This window comes from Silene latifolia, chromosome 10 (genome assembly GCF_048544455.1).
Source record: "Silene latifolia isolate original U9 population chromosome 10, ASM4854445v1, whole genome shotgun sequence".
NCBI lineage: Eukaryota > Viridiplantae > Streptophyta > Magnoliopsida > Caryophyllales > Caryophyllaceae > Silene > Silene latifolia.
In genome coordinates this window covers 24154066-24165115 of record NC_133535.1, presented here as the reverse complement: position 1 = coordinate 24165115, position 11050 = coordinate 24154066, and the positions used below count along the sequence as shown (strand labels likewise).

Sequence of the window (11050 nt, the reverse complement as noted above, 5' to 3'; positions counted from 1 at the left end):
GGACTCCTACATCTCCTCCCATACAAAGCCTCAAACGGTGCCATACCAATACTAGTGTGATAGCTGTTATTGTAAGAAAACTCTATTAAGTCCAACCTCTGCTCCCAGCTACCACCAAAATCCATCACACAAGCTCGCAACATATCCTCAAGAGTCTTGATTGTTCTCTCGATCGCCCATCTGTCGCAGGATGAAATGTTGTACTCATCTTCAAAGTCGTTCCCAACGATTCCTGCAACTCCTTCCAAAACCTCGATATAAACCTCGCATCTCTGTCAGACACTATGTCCTTAGGGACTCCATGTAGCTTAAGCACGTTCTTTCGATAGGCCATAGCCAATTGTGCCTTAGTCCATGTGTCTTTCATTGGAACAAAGTGAGCTGACTTGGTCAAGCGATCCACTATCACCCAAATCATATTGTTACCTTGCTGACTCTTTGGCAAACCCACAATAAAATCCATGGAAATGGATTCCCACTTCCACTCAGGCACCTCCAAAGACTGAACCTTACCTTGTGGTCTTCTCTGTTCTCCTTTAACTCTCTGGCATGTCAAACAACGGGACACAAACTCAGCTGTCTCTTTCTTCATCCCAGGCCACCAAAACGTTTTCTTCAAATCTTTGTATAACTTGTCTCCACCCGGATGAACTGAATATGGTGTGCAACGCGTCGTCATGATAGTCTTTTTCAACTCCTCGTCATTAGGAACACACCACCTACCATCAAACCTCAAACTACCATCTCAGATGCATGGAAAACAGGGACACTTTGTCCCTTTCTCTACTCCAATCTCTCCACTCCACTATCTTAGGATCCAAAGCCTGTTTACCTCGAATGTCATCATAAAACTCCATATGTACTGTCATATCACCCATGGCATCTCCTTTCTGCATCATATGAATCCCAAAACTCGCTACTTCATCCCTCAACCTCATCAAAGATAGAGTTGTACACAAGGAATGTACACTCTTCCTACTCAAAGCATCAGCAACAACATTGGCCTTCCCTTCATGGTAGATGATTTCCATGTCATAATCGCCAATCAACTCCATCCACCTCCTCTGTCTCATGTTCAACTCCTTTTGAGTGAAGATGTACTTGAGACTCTTGTGATCGAAAAATACCTTAAAGGTCGCCCCATAAAGGTAATGTCTCCAAATCTTGAGAGCAAACACCACCGCACCCAACTCCAGATCATGAGTAGGGTAATTCTCCTCATAAGGCTTCAACTGCCTAGAAGCATAGGCAATCACCTTGCCATTCTGCATCAACACACAACCTAGCCCATTCTTCGAAGCATCGGTATAAACCTCAAAATTCTCGCTCCCTTCAGGTAATGCTAAGACAGAGAGTGTGGTCAAACGCTCCTTTAATGTTTGGAACGCCGTCTCACAACTCTCATCCCAAATAAACTGTTCTCTTTCCTCATCAACGCTGTCATCGGTCTAGCTATCTTGGAGAAATCTTTCACGAACCGTCCGTAGTATCCAGCTAAACCCAAGAAACTCCTAACCTCAAGAACATTCTTTGGTGCTTCCCACTTTGTCACTGCCTCAATCTTCGCCGGATCTACAGCTACCCCATCTTTAGATATCACATGCCCCAGAAAAGCCACTTTCTCTAACCAGAACTCACACTTGGACAGCTTAGCATACAACTCATGATCTCTCAACGTCTGCAACACGATCCTCAGATGCTCCTCATGCTCCTCCTTAGTCTTAGAATAGACTAAGATATCATCAATAAACACCACTACAAACTAGTCCAAGAACTGTCTAAAGATCCTATTCATCAAATCCATAAACACTGCCGGCGCATTAGACAACCCAAACGGCATCACCACATACTCATAATGGCCATACCTCGACGTGAAAGCTGTCTTCGGTATGTCCACATCTCTAATCTTCACCTGATGGTACCCCGACCTCAAATCAATCTTAGAAAAGACTGTTGCACCACTCAACTGATCAAACAGGTCATCTATCCTTGGCAAAGGATACTTGTTCTTTATCGTCACACGGTTCAACTCTCTGTAATCTATGCATAACCTCAAAGTTCCATCTTTCTTCTTCACAAATAGAACTGGTGCTCCCCACGGCGATACACTTGGTCTAATGTATCCCTTCTCTATCAGATCATCCAACTGCTTCCTAAGCTCCTCCATCTCCTTAGGACCCATACGGTACGGTGCCTTAGAGATTGGCCCCGTTCCTGGCTTCAACTCCACGGTAAAATCTATCTCTCTCCTCGGTGGTAACCCCGGAATCTCCTCTGGAAACACATCTGCAAACTCTCCCACCACTGGTATCTCATCAACTGTCGGACTCTCTATCCGGTCATCTCTCACATGGCATAAGATCAAAGGACACCCCTTCCTCAAATAAGACTTCAAGGTGACAAATTTGCAATCAACTTAACTTTGGGTCCGACTAGAAACCCCGGTAAGACACACTAACACCCTTAGGACCTCTCAAGGACACTTTCTTTTGATGACAGTCTATCTTAGCTTTATACTTTCCTAACCAATCCATCCCAACTATCATCTCAAAGCCGTTAAAAGGGAACTCTAGCAAGTCTACAGGGAAGTCAACTTGCCCAACTATCAAGGATACATCTCTAAACAACCTCCCACATGGTACAGACTCACCCGACGGTATGAAAACTTGCTCATTAACAGACTCATATACTCTCAAACCCAACTGTTTTACATGACTCGAAGACACAAACGACTGAGAAGCCCCCGAATCAAACAAAACAAACGTAGGAATACCATTAACAAGGAATGTACCGGTGATAACATGCGCGTCTTCTCTGCCTTCTTGTCCATCATGAATAACTTGCCCATCGGTCTTCCGCCCACCTCCCGGACAAGATTACTAGGCGATGCGGTCGGCTTAGCACCCGACCCTTGATTGTTGTTGTTGTTCATCGGTGTCTTCGATATGAATTACCGCCGTTGCGGTTGCCTCCACTCGGTAGCTCGACCTCCCGGTTTGGCCACGATCCACCTGGTGCGTTGCTCGCGAAGCTCTGTGCGGGTCTCGAAAGATCCCGGTGCACTCGTGCACTCATGTCTCTTGTGGCCTACGCCACCACATCCAAAGCAGTCACTCCCATTTGTTACTCACACTCCCTCGGCCTCGCCCAAAGGAAGCCCCAAAGACTAAACCCCGATCCGAAGAAAACCCCTTAGGCGATTGTGGTTGCCTTTCTTGTAATTAGATTGGCCACCACCCTCGCTCTCCGACTTCCTCTTCTCACCACGGACCTCTCTGCGCCATCTCCACTAGTCTCTCGGCTCTCCCCGCCCTCTCATACGCTTCCTTTACATCGTAAGGACTCCCACGGGTAACTTATCCATAATTTTCGTGGTTAGCCCGCTCTCAAACCTCAAAGCCAGATTCTCATCACTCAAACCCATGTCCTCAGCATATCTAGATTTCTCATTGAACCGCTGTAGTACTCACCACGAGACATCTCGGCAGTCATCTTAAACTTATCAAACTCCTCCTCAACTTACTCCTCACATGTTTAAGCACAAACTCTTTCCTCACGCCCTACGAAACTCCTCCCAAGGTATATAGGTAACCCTTGGTTGGTATACAACTCCTTAGCACTCACCTTCACCGAATCCCACCACTTGCCGTTTTGCCTCCCTCGGATAAAATGCAGCTGATCCACTCTCATCTCATCGGGACAACGAACTAAATCTAGTATATTCTCCATCTCCTCACCAACTATCAAGATGGTTAGGCTCCTCAACTCCCTTGTACTCCTTCGGGTTAAACCTCGCAATATAGAGGCTGACTTTAGCATGATCAACCTCCTTCTCCTTACTCTTATCCTTATCCTCATTCACTCTCTTCGGGTCTCTCGTAAGAGCGTCCGGTGTTCCAACATCTTAACGATGTCATCCGTAGTCATAACCTCAGCTCTCGCGTACAAAGCATTTCTCTTGGGCGGCATCTTGAAGCTATAGAAGAAAGGGATAAACATAAACACGCGTACTAAACCTCAAAACACGATAACGCGCTGCATAGGACCTACTCGATCGAGTATCCAAACCCACTCGATCGAGTAACGGGCTACTCGATCGAGTGCCCCCATGTACTCGATCGAGTACCCAAACTCCGAACCAAACGGACCTTCGATCTCTAACCCACTCGATCGAGTATCTAGGCTACTCGATCGAGTGACCCCTACTCGATCGAGTACCCCTAGTTACTCGATCGAGTACCCTAAAAAACGCGATTCGGACTCAAAATCGCAGAACCCACCCGATCGAGTTAGTCTCACTCGATCAAGTATCACTAATACGTAAAGGCTACCCGCATGTTACGTCATATACTAACATGCTAACTTTATAAAAACCGCATGATATCATAAATTATATGCTACTCATCTATTCTACTTATCAACAAAATCAATTCATCATGCTATGAAAGCCACATTGTAAACACTCAACATGTTATTCCAACCATACACTACTTTTCTTTCACATGCTCAACCTCCTATTCAACACCAAACAATCAACACATTTCATCACTTTGTTAACAAGTTAACCAAGCACACGTCTATTCGACAAACACTTTCCCCCGTGACCGGTTCAAAGTTGTAGGGCGACCCCTTGCGACTTTAGGACGTCTCCCAAGCCTTTGCACTAGCTCCTACAACTTTTACCCCGGGTTCTTTTTAATTGACTCTCTCTATGTTCATTAAGTTCATTGGTTACGGGTTTCGGGATCGTCGCTCGATACCATTTGTAACACCCCCATACTCCGAGTGCCTTACCAGGACCACTCAGGTATGAAGACATCACCATCTCGGTTGCCCGAGGCATGATAATCAAATAGACAAAACAGAAACAACATTTATTATAAGTAGTTAAATGAATGAGTACAATCCTCGAAACCAAACTGAAAGTACAATACATTATTCCAAACTATCTGTTTCTCAATCGAAACATAAATAAAACTAAACTATAGCGGAAGACTCTATCGTCATGTCGTGGCCATCCCGGCCTATCCCAAAGATCATCTCTATACCGCTCAATATCGCTCACCATCCCCGAATGGATCACCGCAGTTTACAAAACAACACCGGGTCGATACTAATCACACAATCAATATAGATAACAACAATAAGACAAACAGACGGTGAACCGCCACACACACACACATCCAACCAACCGTCTCAATCATCGATCGTCCACCTTTGGACCTACGCCAGTGGGGGACCGCACTGCCGTTCCCACCTAAGCCCCGCTCATCGTACGAGCGATAACCCCGCTCATTAATGTGCACATCCTTTCGTGGCGGGTTCCACGGATAGGCGAAACTAGGGCGTGAGATCACTCCCCGCAAGCGACCCCACTCACCGAGAACGCATCTCGAGAACCATCAACAAACACAACCACAATCACAATCACACTTACAATCATCATATCAATCAACTAATTACAGCACATCACCAATATCCCATTATGGGACTAATACTGAGTAGGAAATCCTACCTGGAAAGCACAACACGCAGACGGTATCTACAAATTGTCTCAAAACGCCTCTTCTATGAACTTTCCTCCTACCATACAACACATAGATACTACTATTCAATTACTATTCATAAAAACCCCCAATTCCTAAATTAGGGTTTCACCAAACTTAACAAAACATTATAAAACTTATGTTAAAAGCTTACCCTCGACGCAAGGAATCCAACGACACGAACTACGATGCAAACTGACCGTCTGAACTCCGGGAATTGTCAAGAACGCGATTAGGAAGAAGACAAGTTGCTTTCTCTCTTAAACAGGTTTTAGGTTTTGTAAAAAGTGATTTAGAACAAAGACGAATTGGTTTAAATACCTTAATCGCGTAATTAACAAAACCCGAGAAAACTCCCCGTAAAACCGGACACTCGATCGAGTACCCAAGGTACTCGATCGAGTACCCCCTACTCGATCGAGTGCCCCTGACTACTCGATCGAGTGCCCAACAGGTCAGAAACTATTTATCTGCGCAACTTGCCCTTACTCGACAGAGTAAGGGCTACTCGATAGAGTACCCCCAAGACTATAAATACGGAGTATTACAGGTATTGGCTTAGTTAAGTACCTGAGCTTACCGTCAGCAATGGCAGCATTCCGTAGTGCCGCCTCCCAGTCCGCAAAGTTGGACCCATCATTCTTGATCGCGTGGACGATTCATTTGGTCCATGAACACTTTTAGCCAGGATGAACGATCTAGTGTGGCACTAGGCATTGGGATTGCGTTATTTCCACCATTTGTTGTAATAAAGTATTATCGAAAATAATCGTGTTCTACACTGCGAAAGAAGAATAAAAATAATAAGCATGTGCATCGTTTTGATTTTAAGTCTAATGAACTAATGTCATAACGCGAAGACTCAAAACATTTACACAGTTAACCTCCCTCAAGAATTATATAAATGATCCCAAGACTCAATTCTCTGTAAATTGATAAGCTAACCTTTTAGCTAATTCTACCGTTAGAATTCTTGGTCGATAAATTTCTGTAAATACTATCTTTAGTCCATCATAATCACGAGAAACTCTTCGGACTATGATGTTGAGGTAAACTAAGTCAACACAACTACTTACCCAACGTAGAAGGGGTCATATTAGGCCTACCGACGAAGAAGGGATTCATAGATGTTTGCCCTTATAAAGACTAATCTCAATTTCCGTTTTAGAGGAAGATCCCATCAACTTTATTTTAATTCATTTTAAGTGAACTATAATCTAGCATGCGAGAATGAATAAACTAAGATGATGGCTTATAGACTGTGACATCTGCGTGTCCATGAAAACTAACATACAACCTATATGAGTCAATTTTCATGCATTTTAGTAGTAGGTGGTTTGGTTTTAGGCGGAATATGATGCATAAAACTAACATGTGAAAGAAAAGCAATAAGAATGAAAACGTAAAAACAGTAAAAGTCCTAGTGTGGCCTATCCTATCAAAATGAACAATAAATACAAGTTTGGAATCCATCCTTGGACCCGAGAAGCTTGTCTTGATGTTCCATCTTGATCCATGTAGCGGGAGTGAGCTCCAATCTCCATCTTTAATCTTCTTTGAAATTACAATAAATAAAAGAGAAAATTGTTGATTACAGCCTTTTAAAAATCACTTTTTGAAAATTACAGCCTTATAAATTTTTTTTTGAAAATTACATCCAAAATATTACTTTTCTTCTAAAATTGCACCAACTAGAGGTTGCCGGTGAATTTTGATGATGTTTTTATGATGTTTGGGGTGATTAATTGGTTTGTGTTAAGGAGAGGTAAGAAATCTGGGTAAGTAGGCTCTCAAATAATAAAGGGTACATCATAAAAACATCATCAAAATTCACCAAAAACCTCAAGTTGGTGCAATTTTAGAAGAAAAGCAATATTTTGGATGTAATTTTCAAAAAAAAATTTATATGGCTGTAATTTTCAAAAAGTGATTTTTAAAAGGCTGTAATCAACAATTTTCTCTAAATAAAATTACATAATAGACCTATTTATTACATTCTAATTTCAAAACCCAAAACTAAAATAAAGGAGATTCGAGATCTCATAATTACATAAAAAATCATGTTTCCTTCATTACGAAAACATAATTTGACTAAGGCCACACTAAGTATTACAAATTACAACCGATTGCAAAATTAAATACGTAAATAAAATCCATTAATTCGATTCATTCAACAAAATTAAAAGCATCAACTAAAGTTAAATTAAACATACATGACACAATTCCATAATTATGTTGATTAATTTATCCAAACCACCTATTTAAATTAAATAAAGTGACAATTCCGCAATTAATCACATTAATTTCATTCTTAATCCATATTAAACTTGTAATATGAATTCTATCCATCAAAATTTTAAATTGCTTTAAAAATATGATATCTTTAAGTTGCGAACCGTTTCACAATATCTAATCGGCCAAAATAAAAAACAAAATCCAATTTTTATTTGGTCTCGGCTGAAAAATAAACAACAATTTTTTTTTTTTTATAATTCCAGCTGCTCACGGCTGAAAATAAAAACAGCCCCCCCCCTTTTTTTTATACGGTAAATAGGAAAACAAAAGGGAAAAAAAACTTTCCAATTTTTTTCTTGCGGCAATTAAGAAAACAAACGAAAAAAAAACTTTCCAAATTTTTTTTTCTTCTCGGCTTACCAGGAAAAAACAAAAAAACAGAAAGTATTATTTTTTTTTTCACGGCAAACCCTAAAAAAAGCCGTCCTCCCCCTTTTTTTTTCTTGCGGCAATAAGCCCTAGAACAATACCGATGAAGAAAATGTTTACAGTTGCTATTTAGATCATGATTTAGCAAACATGATTAATCTTATATGCTAAAACTATATAGCAAAAACAAGTTCTTGTATCATCGTCATGACAATTTATATATGAATTTTAACTTAAATCTGTATTAAATCAAAATATACCAATTCTTCATATGATAATTTTAACTGATTAAAACAATGATACGAAAACCGAAATTGGAAATAAATCATCAAACAAAGAAGAGGGAAAAACGAGAGAAAAAAAAATAGACGGTAAAAAAAATACCTCACGGCCAAAAATTTTTACAGCCGAATTTTTTTTTCTTTTCGAAATTCCTTATCTTGTTTACATATACTTTTATGAAAATCATCAAAATCAAAAATCGTGGCCTAGTGCTCTGATACCACTTGTGGGAAATAATCTGTGTACTTCCCTTTATATTGAAGGATTATAACGAATTTAAGAGTGATGATCAATAGTCATAAACAAAATACATAAACAAAGTATAAAGGATTCAGAATTAACCTTCGGTCCTAGCAAAATTAGCCTAAGAACAATATCAAAATTGATATTCGCCTATCAGTTGCACCCAAGACGATATGAGATATGCCCTATTGATTGTGCTAGAATCGATCTAAAATTTTCTGTAAAATTTAGTTGTTTTGTGTTTTTTTTCTGATGAGAGAGAGAGGCTAGGTCAAAAAAAGAATTAGGGTAGAATAATTCTCTCCCTTTCTTTCTTATAATCACCGAGATTAGGAGTCAATTAGGAAAGAATAAATCCTTCCTAATTTCGGCCTAACTGACCGAAATAAGGAGTAAATTCTCCTTTTTTTTGGTCTTTCCAAAAATATATAAAATGTGTTGAATTGTCATCTAGTGAGGATCAAACCCATGACCTCTTGGTATGTGTACCCTCACTATTACCACTATGACACACTCATCTTGTTGATATTAAATATAAATGATTATATTTAATTACGAATTAACAGATTAATTCGTCCAAGCTAACATTACATATATTTAATTAAATATAACTTATTATATTTAATTTACGAATTGACAGTTAATTCATCTCAACTAATATTATTTAATTTTCATTAAATAATTATCTCATCAACACATTGACTAACTTTTTAGTCATTTTGGGCATCAATATGATTATATTTCTATAACCACATTTCTCAAACACATCTTATAGGTGTGACCTTTAGGGACCAGTTAATCACCGCCATCTGTATGATAATAACGTCAAACTTTCTGGCAAGCCAACCGTTATTAGGTAAACGTTAATCAACTGATTAAATATACGAAGTATACCCTTGTGAACCTGTAAGAGATTTACAAATGTTATCACACTAATTTGTGGAGGACACAAGCTCCAACACATGTTGTGTTTGATGAAATGCTAAGCCTATGAATCCTTGCATTTACAACCATCTCTTATCTATTCAACTTGACTTTTAAGATATAAACCAACTCGAGTCTAGTTAGACCATGCATAGAAGTGATTAGGGGGAAAGTAAGTCGACTTGTAAGTGTTGTACAATCTAACCGATTCGGCTCCGGGACTCAACTCTTCCGAAGAACTCTAAGACATACACCAACTCGGTTCCTTTACAACAATAATTTCTTGCTTATAATTGAGAACATGTTTGTATGATCAACTCCCATGATTTCCTTAGAAACCCATGATATCCTAGCATTTTTAGTCATTTGTTTACATCTTTCCTTTTGTTGCTTGTTTATTGCTTTTATTATATTAGAATCATCAACCCATTATAATTGTGACAACCCCTAGCACAACCATAATTAGATTGAATAATTTGAGTAACCACCGTCCCATGGATCGACCTCGACTTACCACTAACTAGTTGTTTGTTGAGAATTATAAATGTGTTTGATTGGGAGACCCGACGACATCTAACCCATAAACTTAACCGAAAATTTCATTGCAAAATCCGCATTTATCCAATTAGTCGAAAGAAGCCAATTTGGGGGGATGCCTAGTGAAGACCCTCACTCTGACATGGAGACTTTTTGTGACTATTGTGATACGATTTCACAAACCGCTGTGACTCAAGACCAAATTCGATGGCTCTTATTTCCTTTTTCTCTAATCGGCACCGCAAAACAATGGTTGAAAGGCCTTCATAAGGCTACTCTTGGAATTGATTCTTGGAAGAAGTAGGCTCTAGCTTTCTACAAAAAATTCTACCCTCAGGAAAAGACTAACATGCTAAGAGCTCAAATTACGGGTTTTAAGCAAAGGGATGAAGAATCCTTCTATGAAGCTTGGGAGCGTTTCCAAGGAATTTTTCGCTCATGTCCTCATCATGGACTTAGCGAGTGGTTCTTGGTACAACAATTTTGGAATAGTCTTTATGAAGACTCAAGAAATATTCTCAACATGGGATCAAATGGTATATTCACCGAAGTTGACTATAATCAAACTTGGAACAAGATTGAGGAAATGGCGGTCCATAACTCACAATATAGTAGACCTCGCAAAGCTACTAGGGGAGGAAAGCATGAAGTGGACTCTATTATTCAATTGGGTGCTCAACTTAGTGCTCATATTGATACTATAAACTTGAAGTTTGAGAAGGCTATGGCTAAACTTAAAGTAGCCTCAAAATCACCAAAGCATCATGTTAATGCCATGGTAGCATCTTCATCAATCCCAAGTGGGATATGTGAGAATTGTGGAACTTTGAGACATGACCAAAGTGAATGTAGGG

At 39.8% G+C, this 11050-nt stretch overlaps 1 non-coding gene across 1 annotated transcript; it reads right to left on the bottom strand.

The window, feature by feature from the left end:
- Positions 1-10545: 10545 nt before the first annotated feature.
- On the bottom strand, positions 10546-10652 carry LOC141610149 (small nucleolar RNA R71). Its single transcript, XR_012528046.1, has one exon. It is a non-coding gene; the product is annotated as a small nucleolar RNA R71 (small nucleolar RNA).
- Between the last annotated feature and the right edge of the window lie 398 nt (positions 10653-11050).